The 12,752-nt window shown below is 46.6% G+C and overlaps 1 protein-coding gene across 3 annotated transcripts in view; it reads right to left on the bottom strand.

Moving 5' to 3' along the window:
- SGCD (sarcoglycan delta) overlaps window positions 1-12,167 on the bottom strand; it is a 340,677-nt gene extending 328,510 nt beyond the window's left edge. For 2 of the 3 annotated variants that reach the window (XM_068409437.1, XM_068409441.1), the window contains exon 1: window positions 5,980-6,056. The gene's annotated coding sequence lies outside the window, so the exon portion shown is untranslated. Of the gene's footprint in view, window positions 1-5,979; window positions 6,057-12,146 lie in introns of those variants that run through there. The other variant, XM_068409440.1, reaches the window with a different exon arrangement.
- Window positions 12,168-12,752: the final 585 nt, after the last annotated feature.

Here is a 12,752-nt window from a genome sequence, read left to right as displayed (position 1 = left end):
ACGTCACCTGCTGGGTTGGTGGCAGAGGGGGAACGAGCCGGGTCTCCAAAACACAGCCTTTTTCAACCCAACTGCAGGAACCACTCATCATTTTTTTCCCCTTCATGCTTATCATCTTGCTTCTATCTGCAGCATTTTAACAGCTGTTTTCTTATCACATTAAAGTGACATCTCTGACAAAAAAAACCCAAATGTCTAATTCTCCTGGATTTCCACACAGTATGCTACAGGGGAGGAAATCCCTACTGAACCATACTGTATTTGCCTGAGCACAGATTTTACTCACTGACAAAATACCTCTACCATCCTCAAAATCAAATGAAAAAAAACCCTCAGTGACAACCTTTTGCTCAAACTTTCCCCCCTAAAAAACAGCAGGCCAGCCTTCCAGCTAGTGGCACAACTGGCACAGTGCCGGGGAAGCCAATGGAGCTACGCTTATTTACAACAGTTAAAAATCTGGCCTGGAGATGAGTCATGTGGATTACTTGCTGCTTGAACTTCAACTAATTCAAGGGCTTTGGTTTTGCTTTGGTTTTCTTTGTTTTGTTTATCTCTGAATGTGCAGAAAGCTTCAGTCACTAAAGGTCAACTCCAGGATTTCTTCACTGCACTTGGACCTATGAGATGTTTCAGTCATTCTGCTTCTTGGATTTGGACACGTCATTTCTATCACAGCCACCTACTCTGCCATCTGAAATAGTTCATTAACCTACAGATTGAGGCAGCTACTTTTGATCAAGATGTGAAAAATCACAGCTTAGCTCTGAACTTTAAAACAAGAAGGGAAGAGGAAAAAAAAATTCAAGCAGGGAGGGAGGCTTTGGGACTCCTTTCCCCACCGTCAGTCGGAGCGATGTGGCTCTGGCGCTGGTGGGTTTAGGTGCCTTGTGCGATACAGTCTGTTCTCCCTCTGCTGAGCAATCCACGCACTACAGAGAATAACAGAGCTGCCTTGCAGTAAGAGATCCTTGAGTCGTGTCAGTATTGCACGGGAACAAACTTCAATTCTCAGGCTAGAAAAAAGGAAGAACAGCCACAGAGATCTGCCCAGCCCCACGCTCCCACCCCTCCCGCAGGGATCCGCGCTGAGCCAGGCTGTAGCTGCCAACCACTGTAGCTCAGCTCCCAGCTGAGCACAGGTCTGCAGAGCAGTAACCAGGCTGATGCAAACCCCCACAGTGCAAGTACCTGCTCACATGTCGAAACCAGTACATCAGCTGGTGGCTGTCTCCAAGGTCAGCTATAAACCAGACAAAGCTCCAGAGAAGGCTAAGTGATCCTAGCAGATCTTGGCTCATCGCAGAAGTGGGCAACACCTCCCTGGACATTGTCCCAGCACCACTCTTCCGCATCAATAGTTCTCCAGCACCCAACCTGCCAAACCCTTGGGACTAAGAAGGATAATAACAGGAATATTCCGCATCCAAAGATGAACACTTCAGTGTTTTCATTCCCTTATGAGAACTCACATGGCACACTGTCAGAGCCTGGCTGATGGTGCCGGCAGGTCCACATCAAAGCAAAGCAAGGAAGCCCCAAAGCACACAAAACACGGGTGCACACCTCCCATCTCAGAACCCTCTTGAAATGCCACCACATCGGCTGAAGAAGGCAGGACCAACACAACACAGGTAAGTGCCGCAGTACGGAAGTTCGGGCTTTTCACCCTCTGATTAAATATTCTAAAAAGCACCCAGCTTACTGTGTTACAATGCACTAGATTCAGTGAGCTTTCTGTGCAGCACCAGATTCTTAAAAACACCATTAAATAAAAAAAATAAAAACAAAGAAAACCCAATGTCCATATCAGATTCTCTGGCTAAACTGAGTGGCGATGCCGAGATTTTACAAAGTTTTCACTTCCACGACAAACCAGTATCCTCCCTTGCTAAACAGAGGACCAGATAATCACCTTGGTGCTCCACCTTTAGTGAAAAGCAAGATCCCCTGTTTTTCAAAGGCTAAAAAAAAAAACCACCACCACACATCCATTTCCACTAGCTGTACTCACATTCAACAGTTAAAAATATGTCAGAAATCAAGGAGGGGGAAAAAAAAATAAAAGAAAAAAGAGGCTTGACACCAGAATGACAAGATTTCAAGTGTGCCCCAGTGCCTGGTAATGTCAATGGGATCCTTTTGAACCATTTCAGAATGAGTCAGATACAAGTCACGTCCAGGTGAGCTGATACTGAGCACAGCTGATCAAGGTAGAGTGGAAGAAAGCACAGAATTCATAGGGAAAACACACAGATACATGACTCATACTTACAGCAGCCCTTGATCGGTGGGCTGGGAAAAGCATTTGGTTTGTTTCCTTCCGATATTTAGCCCCAAACTGAAGAAAATACCAGTTTTCCCATAGGAAGCATCTTAAAGGCATAGGGTGGGGTAGTTAGGACCTAAGGTTTTTTTAAGGTTATTCAAAAAGACATTGCAAAGTTCTTACTGTGTTTAGTAACCTCTTGCCCCCAAAAAAAGTTAACAATATGTTTTCAAACTACTCCAGTCATATTCAGCAAAAAAATCTCTTATTAAAATCAATGCGAGACAAGCTGTTAGCTGCATGTAGTGCTGGAAAGCTGCAGATGAAATGCAGAAAGTTCCTATGCTTTCACTCCAGATACAAAAATTCAACCATTTTCAGTTACTTCATAAATCAAAGTTTGTCATTAAGCTACACCTAAAGTGCTATCTTGCCAAAACCTCTAGAAAAGCATCGAGGTAGCTGTTAATTATCTGACAACCACTCAGGAAACATTTCACGGGTGAGGAACCATGGGCTGGCACAAATCCTGCCTCCGTTAGGGTTCTGGGGATCAACCGTATCAAGGCGTATCTGCTGGTAGCTAGAGACAAACAGACTCCAAGAGTGATCGTGTGTGTGAGCTTTTCGGCTGAGATACTTTCCACTTCCAGCACACCTTAGGGACTCAATGTAAACTGGTAACAGAGCCTGATATTCTCGTAAATTAAATAGAAGCGGGAGCAGACAACAGAGAAAGTTAATTTTTCACCTAGAGGAGTGCAGTGTTAGAAGATTGTCCCAAAGGTTTTAATCAATGCAAGTGAATCTTTTATATTTTTCTCCAGTATTCCCAAAATAAGTCAATAAGATGCCAGCACTTTCTCAGCGTAGTGACCATTTCCCAACAAGCTCAAGTTCAAGTCTTTAACAAAAGAACTAAAGAAATGCATTATGATTTCAAAGAAGAATAGCAAGCAAGGAAACAGGAACAGCAGGATAACCTTACGAGGCACGGTAGGTTTTCAGAAAAAACTTTTTACTTCTTTTGTTCTTGAGGATGATGAGAAGCAAATGAAGACTAGTCTAACCAGACATTGCTGGTGCACAGAAATACTTGCAGCTACCCTGGGCCTTAAGAACAGCAAAACATTTGAAAAATGCACACCACCATCAGAAACTATCTAAAGGCATTTCCAGATCCAGAACCTCCTCTCCCGTGAGGGAAACACACCTATTTGTCCACCTGCTTCATCACAGAGGATATAAAGCTCCCTGTGCATTCAAACAACTTCTATTGCGCCCACCCAATAACCCATCACCTACAGCAGCCGTGCATGTGTATTGTGTCCGCACACGTCACCTTAAATAAAAGGCAACAGACCACGTTATCTATCAGATGGGCCCTGCCCATCTGAAGGTTTGCATACAGACTCTTGGCCACATGAAAGGTAGGCAAGGAGCCTTCTCAAGTCACGAGTCGATTTACAATCCCAGCATCAGCTGGAGCCTGGATAAGCTGTTTCTCTGAGCATTTTAAAAAAACAAGTCTCTCCATAATCTCCTCTTTGTAATACTCACTTTGAATGCACAAAACAAAAGAGCTGTCACTTCTTAAGTTTTAAAAGCTTTAAGCAAAGTCAGCTATTCTAAGTTACCTGCGAAAGCAAAGCGCTGTAAATGAAAAACATCAGGGGTATACGATCCGTGATTCTTCAAACAAAGTGTTAGAAGTTTCCAGAAGGCGCAATAAGGATAGAGTAAACATCCTCGATGCACTCCGACACAAGAATTTCAAGGACTTCAAGGGGCAAAGACAACAGTAATTTCTGAGTGACAACCAGAATATTACAAGAGCTGTACCTATGCTAATTAAAGGGTTTAGAAGCAAAGTTCACGCACTGTTTTCCTGAGAGGTGATGCTCTCAAAAGAGCTTTTACTATAAGGAATCATGTCTGGCTTGTTTCAAAATGATGCTTCCTTTTTTTCCATTTATCACTATATTTTTTTTCCTCAAACTGGCATTCAAAATACAGCTCTTCCTCAGGAAGAAGAAAACAAAACAAAACAAAAGAGTACTCTGAAATACAGGAGTGGCTTCTCAACAGATATACATCAACACGAGAAGTCAACAGAATTATGTTAATTTATGCTAAATGAAACATAACCGAGGTTTCTCTCCTTTGAGACGAAGCTGGGACAACTACGGTTGTTTATAGCAGATGCTACTCCTCACAGCACAGGGCACGAGAGCTCGTCCACACGCCTGTGTAATGTCACAGAGCAAATAGATCTGTTAGCAGGAGGAGGACTCAGTTCAGCACACTAATGTAGTAACGTCACTGGCTGACCTATTCCACCCAGCACACAACGGAGAGTTGTTCGTTTTTCTTTTCAATGAGACACTATGCAAGTGTTGATTTAATGGTTCATTTATCAACCCCTCTGCATATTAAGCAATTCATTCTGACTTAATTTGGACAATTCAATTTCACCCATCCTTTCTCCCCTTGAGAAAATGTGAATTGCTGTCTAGGGAAATGCTGTTTTAAAAGTTGACTTCACAGAAAGTACTTGGATCCGTGGGCTTTATACCCTTTCATAGTCTATTTCTGACCTTTTTTTTTTTGCCTTTTACATATTATACCTGAAATTCACAAACGCTAAAGCAAAGACACTTCAACAAACATTCTTAATGCAGACCAAAACGCATCTTCTGCGGTATTTAGCTGCTCCCTAAGACGACTACCAGAAAATTAAGTGCATTGTCAATACAACCAACAAGCCTGTGGAATTCTGTAACACTTAGGGAAAGGAGCTTCTCGTTGAAAATCTGTTACTTTTCTTAGAAAGTTTTTGTTACTGAATACATTTTCCCAACAGCAAAAAAATAATAGTCAATGCAGGAAACACTCGAGCTTTAGCATCTCGTGTAAGCAGTACCTCACACCCACAAGTTCGCATCTCGAGGAGCTCCCACAGCACAGCGCTAGCCCCTCTCCGGAGCCGGGGTGCAGCTCGGCGCGGTCCAACGCGGCTGCCCAGGACCTGCCCGCGGCACCGGCCCACGGCAGCGGCTCGGCGGGAGCGGCCCGGGCTCGGGGCAGCCTCCCCCGGCGCCGGAGCAGCCGCGGCACCTGTTGGTCCCGACGGCAGCCCCCGGTACCCGCCCGGGTATCCCCGCCCCATCCCTCGCCCGGCCGGGCGCTCCCACAGCTTTTTTTCCTGATTCAGCCAGATTTCTGCCTGGTTTCACCTGCTGCCCCCGAGCTCCCCTCCCCGCAGCACCCGCACATGCACGCTGTTAACGTCCATCCCCCCCAGCCCCGTCCCGCCCTGCATCCCCGCCAGCGGCGGCCCCGCAGAGCCCGAGCCCGGGCGGGTCACTTCCGAAAGTCCCTTCCCCACGACCGCGCGGCCACGGGAGCCTCGCCATCCCCGACACAGCACATCCCCCCCGCAAAGCTCGGCCGAGCAGCCTCCTCCCGCCGCAAAGAGCCACCTTTCCCTCCGGGAACGCACAGACGGAGCCACCGCGCTGCGAGGGAGGGACGCGCGGGGGCACCGCGATCCGTACCCGGGGCGGCCGGGGGTGTCCCCGAAGGGCCACGGCTCCCCGCGAAGGGCAGCTCCGGCCAGAGCCCGAAACTCCGCCAAGTCCGAGAGCGGGGCTGGGCAGGGCAGAGCCGCCCGGGCACCCCCGCGGCGCTCGGCGCCTCGCGGCACTCACCTGGGCGGCGGGGCGGGCTCGGGGCGCGGGCGGGCTCGGCCCCTCAGGAGATCATGCCGGCGGGGCCGCCGCGGCCGGGGGCGGGAGCGCGGGGCCGGCGGCGGAGCGGCTCCTCCGGCAGCGGGAGCGCGGCGCTGCCTCACGCCGCGGCGCAGAGCCGCGCCGCCTCCCACACGCGGCCGCGGCGCCCCGGCCCCGGCGGGCGGGGGGGGCACCGGGAGGGGAGGGGGGGCGGCGGGGGCGGGCCCGGACCCGGCTGCGCCCGCCCCGCCCCGCCCGCGCCTCCGCGGGCCCCGGCCGCCCGGCCCCGCACCCACGGCCCCGGCTGCACACCGCGGCAGCGCCGCTGCCCGCCTCAAATGCCTGCTGGTTTTCTCCTCCCTTTTTATTTCTTCTTGCTTTGACCCCACTTTTCTCCTTTTCCCCCCTTTCCCTCCCCTCTTTTCTCCCGTTTCTTCATTTCTCCCCTCCCTGCTCGCCATTCCCTCCCATTTTCCCATCCCCCTTTTTCCTGCCCCCCTTTTCCCCTCCCTTTTTCCACCACCTCCCCCATTTTGCCCCTCATTTCTTCTCCCTTCCTCCTTTTTTTAAATTTTTTTTTTCTCCTCCTTTTCCCCATCCCTCTCCCTACCAAAGGAGCCTGTGGCCAGCAGCCAAGCAGCCCCTCTCTCTCCAAGGAGATGGCCAGGGGCTGGGAGAAGCGGATGGCCTGGCGGCAGGGGGGAACAGGATGCAGCAGCCATCACACCCCACATATATCCCCCGGGACCTGACCAGACCCAGCCCGGGCATGGCTGGCACAGGAGGACACTTCCAGGGCCATCCTTCCCTGCTGCTCTTGGGAGGATTAAGATAAGCCAGTGCAGTTTTTCCAAAGGATCCAACAATAATCAGGGAAGCGAGGTTTATTGTTCATTTAATTCCGAGCAGCCCACCCTGCTTCTGGCTGCACTGAAATACTCTCAACATCCCAGCCCTTAGCTCCAGCTGGTCCTGAGTGCCCAACCTGCAAAGCATCACCGCGGCAGCAGGCACTCCAGCGTGTGGTACAAAGGCTTTGGTAGCAACATGGCTCATTTTCCCTTTGAGTTTCTTGTATTCATGTGGAGATGGGATCAGTGGAAATGTTTTTTTCTACCTGAAAAAGCTGGTTGTTTTGCCACTATATAGAAATGCTTTGGTTTTACCAGATGGCAATGAATGCTTTCCTGCTACGTTCTATTCTGGAGCTAAGGATCAAGGTAGAAAATTGAGTTTGCAACAAACTCAGTAGCTACTGACTGCTGTTTGCCAGGACAGGTTATACTTGTATTCACAGAGAACTTGTCCATCACATGCCCGCTTGCTGCTCATCCCTCCTCTCTGTGAGCCCAGGCCCCTCGCTTCCCTTGAAATTCCAATAAAGTGCCAGGTTTTGGCTCATCAGAGGTCTGTAAAATCTGTACCCAACTAAATGACATTAAGCAGAGGGTACAGTTAAAAAACAAACCCTAAGCTGAAGATGTTATCCTTTTTCAGATCTCCTTCCCTCTCTCCAGGTTAAGGACTTGGGTTTTTTTCTTTTCTGAGGAAGAGGAATGATCACTGATCAACCCTGGAATGACTTAAACAGAAGTACGGATACACAAATCAGAGGAACTGCTTCTGTCAATTTAATTGAGTTGTTACTACTAGACCATAAAGTTAATCACTGCCAGAATAGAAATTGGATTCTTACAAAAGTTTATCAGGAGTTGGTTGGGGTCTTTTACTTTGTGATTCACTGAGTTGCTACTGTGAACCTCACCATCACTGAAACAGCACCAGATAAAATTAAATTAAGTATAAAAAAAACCTTATTAACTAGTAGAATTTTCTTTTTTCCATCTCAATATCACACAGTTTGAAGGCCTAGTGAAGTCGTTTTCTTGCCCATCTAAAAAGCCTGCAAACGACGAGTGCTTTTGAACAGTGCATGGAAAGTGCACAAAGGTCCTGCCCTATACACACGCCTTTATACGTGCACTCCTTCTACTTGTTGTAGGTTATATGGAAAATTTCTCTGTCCATCTCATCTCCAGCTACAATGAAAAGTGAAAGTACTGAAGAAATTTGACAGACCAAAATAAAATAAAAGCACATCATCAAAATTGGGAAGTACCAAGCACCATAAATTTCATCAAGTCAGGACGGCAAGAAATTTAACCTATGGCTCTTCATTTTCTTTTTTGTTATTCCTTTTATTTTTAATTCTTCCCTCCTGCAAATTCATGAGAGTTGTTGTCCTTTGTTTGCACTGATTTGCACTGTGCACTGGATCCAGTTGGCCAGCAATGGCAGGGAACGCTAATTCCATTTAGTTACCGGAAAAAGCAATAAAAGCAAATATGTTTCCCTAAGGCCCCAGCCCAGAGTGATGAAAAATCCAGACCAAGAAACATATTTTGTTAAAATCAGTCCTAAGTGTCATTTCTTTTCTCACAGAAAAATAAAAGTAAGAAAAAAGTATACCAGACAAACCGAAATAGAAATGATGGACCCTTCCCAGCTCTAGTAATTGCATCCCAAATATATCCCCAAGCTGGGGAGAGTGACAGTCTCCACGCCAGGATTGGGCAAACCTAATCAGATTTCAGATGTGCCACGAACACACAAATGCTGTATGGCCATAGCTAAGATTATTTAAAGTTATGGGGTCAGCGACAGCAGCAGCTGCTGCTCCTGACCTCAAGGGAATCACGGTTCTGGTTAACGCAAACTCTTGTCCTCCCATTTCTCACTGGGACTTACTGGGATGTGAGCTGTTCTTCAAGCTGCTGTGCTGGGTTCCCAGTGCTGTACTGACCAGAGGCAGGAGTCTGTTGCAGGGGCAGAGGGAAAGGCAGCGCAGGCAAAGATAAAGTAACTTTTCCTGTTAGAGATGACTCTACTTATTTTCCCTGCCTTTAGAAATGAACAGCTGCTGCTCAGGTTTGCCAGCACCCAGTACTCAAAAACTGTGAGTGAGAGACTCAGAAATAGGATGATTGTCTGTAAAACAGTCTGATGTTGGGAAAAAAAAAAGCGCCTCTTCTTATTTGGCTTGTGATTACTAAGTCTGCAGGGATTCTTTTTTTTTCCAAGCTTTTTCCTTAGTTTGTGAGGAGCAGAGATCCACTCTCTTATTTTCCTTCCTTTCTTTTTTTTTTTTTTTAAATGAATGCTGGGATTCTAACATAATTAACTAATTCCAGGAGATGAGGCTTCAAGATAAAAAAAAAAAAAAAGTATACCATGTCGCAAAGCTCACAATGCAATCTCATTGCATTGCCATTGGCAGCGGTTCACTTGGCTCTGGAAATAATGAAGTGGGAGACTGAAACGACAAACAAACCAGAGATCCAAACCGAAGTACCACCAGGGAATGCAAAGCAGATGTCCAGCTAAAGAAGACTCGCCCAAAGAATCACTATAGTCTTTGCAGGAAGATTACTGACAGCATCCACCGTGGTGGCTCCTTCCTATGAGCTTGCCTGGCATGGTTTGCATCTTGACAACCTTCTCATGAATTATTATTAAGAGGAGTAAACGAGCTAGAGAGTCCTCTCAATGGCAAATCATTTGTGCACCCTCTCATAGCAAACAGGGAGATTCAAGAGCACTGGAGAGCCCACGCCAGGGTCAGGAACAACTCTACATTTCTATGCCATCTTGGGCCTATGTTGCTTACTTTAACTGGTCATTTAGCTACCACAAAGGTAACGTGGACGTGGGCTTTCAGGAAGAATCGATTATTCAGCATGCTTCAGTTAAAATATCTGCTTTGTTTCAATATGCCATAACACTATTTTGTCAAGAGAATTTGTTTTAAAGTTGCAAAAATAAGTCTGTGCTAAACAGGAGCCGGCACAATGGAAATTAGATTTTGGGACTTCCAATAAATATGCAAGTGTAAGCATATGAAATCACATGTAGCAATTCATTTTCAGAAAGAGGAAAAAACCCTAAATTACTTTGTCTTCTGTCATATCCAGTTTGCTCAGCAGAAGAAAACACGTAAATATCAACTGTGACCATTTGAACTAAGCAGTGTGGTAAAATGCCCTGCAGAGCTCCATCGGGACTGATCCTTTCTGCTTACCATAATCAATAAATTGGTTTATTGGAGAAGAAAACAATTACCATGGAGCAGGTTTCAGACTGCCAACCCCAGCAGATTCTCTGTGCTGCCAAACAGAATTTCTCTTTAGTTTATATCCATCCTTAGCCCTTAGCAAAGCTGCCCTGTCTTCACATGCTTCTAAGCACATAGCCATTTTCGTAAATTTTTGCTCTTTTTACCAGCCTAGAAATGCAATGTTTAACACTGACTAAAACCTACACGCTTTCCTCTGTGGCCGTTCACAGGGATCAGGATTTTGAACTTTGGATTCGATAGGAAAAGTTTTTCCACAAGCACCTGGAGCTAAACCCTACCCACCATATTTGTGGGTGTTACTCCATTACCTGTCAGTTTGAAACAAGCAGGATTTAATCATTTCGGGATGACAGTGAATTACAGCCCCTTGTGAGTGGATACAGCACTCCTGTCCCCCTCTCCCAGCCCGTCTGCTCGCAGGCTGGTGCATCACTGGAGCACAGCCAGGCAGACATAGAAATGCATTGAGTGAATAAGGTCTTCCTTCCCTATCAGCCAATAAAGATAATTACACAGGCCAGCATATATTAATTTGGGTTCAGTCCTTTTCCCATCAAATTAACGTCAGTTTTGCCGTTGACGCTGATGTTACCAGAAGCTGGCCCAACATCAGGGAGCTAAAATTAGATCATTTCTACAGTTTGCTGGTCTTCCCCCTTCCCTCATACTGCCCAGCCAAGGGAGTTACTGTCCCAGCCGGGAATTGGCACTAATTCCAGCAACAGCCCAGGTGTCCAAGGCACCTTGCTGATGGGCTCTCAACACTTACTGCAGGAGCTCAGGCTGCGGGAGCCCAACGGTGATCACCATTGCACCATCTCTGCCCCCGCAGCACCGCAGCCGGGCCCCCAGGTGCACTCGTCCCTCCGGAGCTCATTTGCCAAAATCAGCCTTAAATGAAGGCAGAGAAGGAGACACACACAGAAAATCCTTATCCACCGGGGCTCGGAGTCAGGGGAGGTTTCAAAGAAAAGATGCAGCTTTCGCGGAGGGTGCCCACAGGTGCTCACGTGGGTGTGCAATGCACACCGCTGTCCTCAGAGATGCCCTGTACGAGGCAGGAGGATTTTTACCCTGTTTCCACGAGCAGAAGTCGCTTTTTATCAATATCAGTGATGCCAGTCCAAAAATCAGAGGAAATCCATCATGGCCTGTGAGGTTATTCTGGTGTAACGAGCAGCCCTTGTAGCTCATTTTTCAGAAGTGAGACTCAGCCCTTACATCTCCATTTCTGTGTTGCACAAAGCCTCGCAGGTGGTGGCTCAACGCAAGGCTTGTGGGGCTTTTCTGCAGTCCAGCAGCTCGCGATCTCCCTGCGTGCATGCAGATGGGGATGCACGCGAATACACACACACGTTACACACATAAATATATAATTATCATCCACAGTTTTCCTCTGAAACAGTATTTTTTCATTTAGGCTGCACTCTGCTTATTGATGTGTCCGAATATATAGATATACAGACATTTACCAGCAAGGCTGAAAAGTCTCAGCCACGCTTGCATGGAGTGCACATAGCACCCTGATCTGCACGTATCTCAGAAATACAAACAGTTCCTCACTTTTCATATTCTGCTGCTGCTACAATGCCTTTGCAGACAACTTTGCTTACTGGACTTGTATCACGGTGGGTGTAACTACCAGCAATAGCTTGCCTGCTACTCAGAGCAGTCACATGCTGTGATTGCTCATATGCTGTTCAGATTCTCTAACAACTGGCAGAGAGGAAAAAAAGGAAAAAAGGCAACTATTTCTAATTGAGACGCATTCCTCTGTTGTCTCTGCCTCAGCTGTGAATGCTCTCTGTTACACTGATTTCCTTTAACTGGTCAATCCTCACCCTGTTTCCACAAACATGGAAAGCAACTGTTTATAATTCCAAACTCCCAGCCTTGTGCCAGATAACATTTGCCAATCAACTGGCAAGGCAAGCTCCACACAGGAAAAAAAAAAAAAAGAGAAAGAAAAAAGAAGGAACGGCAGATTAAACAGATCAGCTCTGATTCTTACCTTCAGAAGCAGACTTCACTCAAAGCCCACAAATACTTTTACTTTGCTGGAAGTCTCTGAACTATTTTTAGCTTCCCTTGGGGATGCCATATAGGGAGAGCAGCCCCCTCCCTATCTTTACTAATCTGCCTAACATAACAGCAGCAGGACACCTGCTGCTCCTGAGTCATGTTCTGTGTGAAGCTAATGGTATATATATAGGCAAAAAGTAAAGACAAGTGCTTATGTTCTTCCATACCCCATGTGTTGTTTGTGTCTTCCTGTTACTCTAAGCAAATCAAATCAGTGCAAAGATGACAAATACACAGGAAAATTCATGTTCTCTTCAGACCAGAAGCTCTAGAGAGGTATAGCAGAAGTATCCTTGTTTATATTTGTGGCATGTATACCTGTGCATATCCATATATCTATACTTTTACACATACACAGAGTGATTGTCTTCTTGCAAGCTTCTGCTCTGGTACATGCAACTAGTGTTTTCACTGAAAACGTGAATGGAAATTCAATGATTACAAATCTAAAGCTCCATCCTGAACCTGTCTTTTCTGCTCACACACAGTGAGAATGAACAAGGATGGAAAAGGGACATATCTAAGGGAAACTCAG

The sequence above is a fragment of the Nyctibius grandis genome, chromosome 10 (assembly GCF_013368605.1).
Source record: "Nyctibius grandis isolate bNycGra1 chromosome 10, bNycGra1.pri, whole genome shotgun sequence".
NCBI lineage: Eukaryota > Metazoa > Chordata > Aves > Nyctibiiformes > Nyctibiidae > Nyctibius > Nyctibius grandis.
This window is presented reverse-complemented; position numbering and strand designations above follow the sequence as displayed.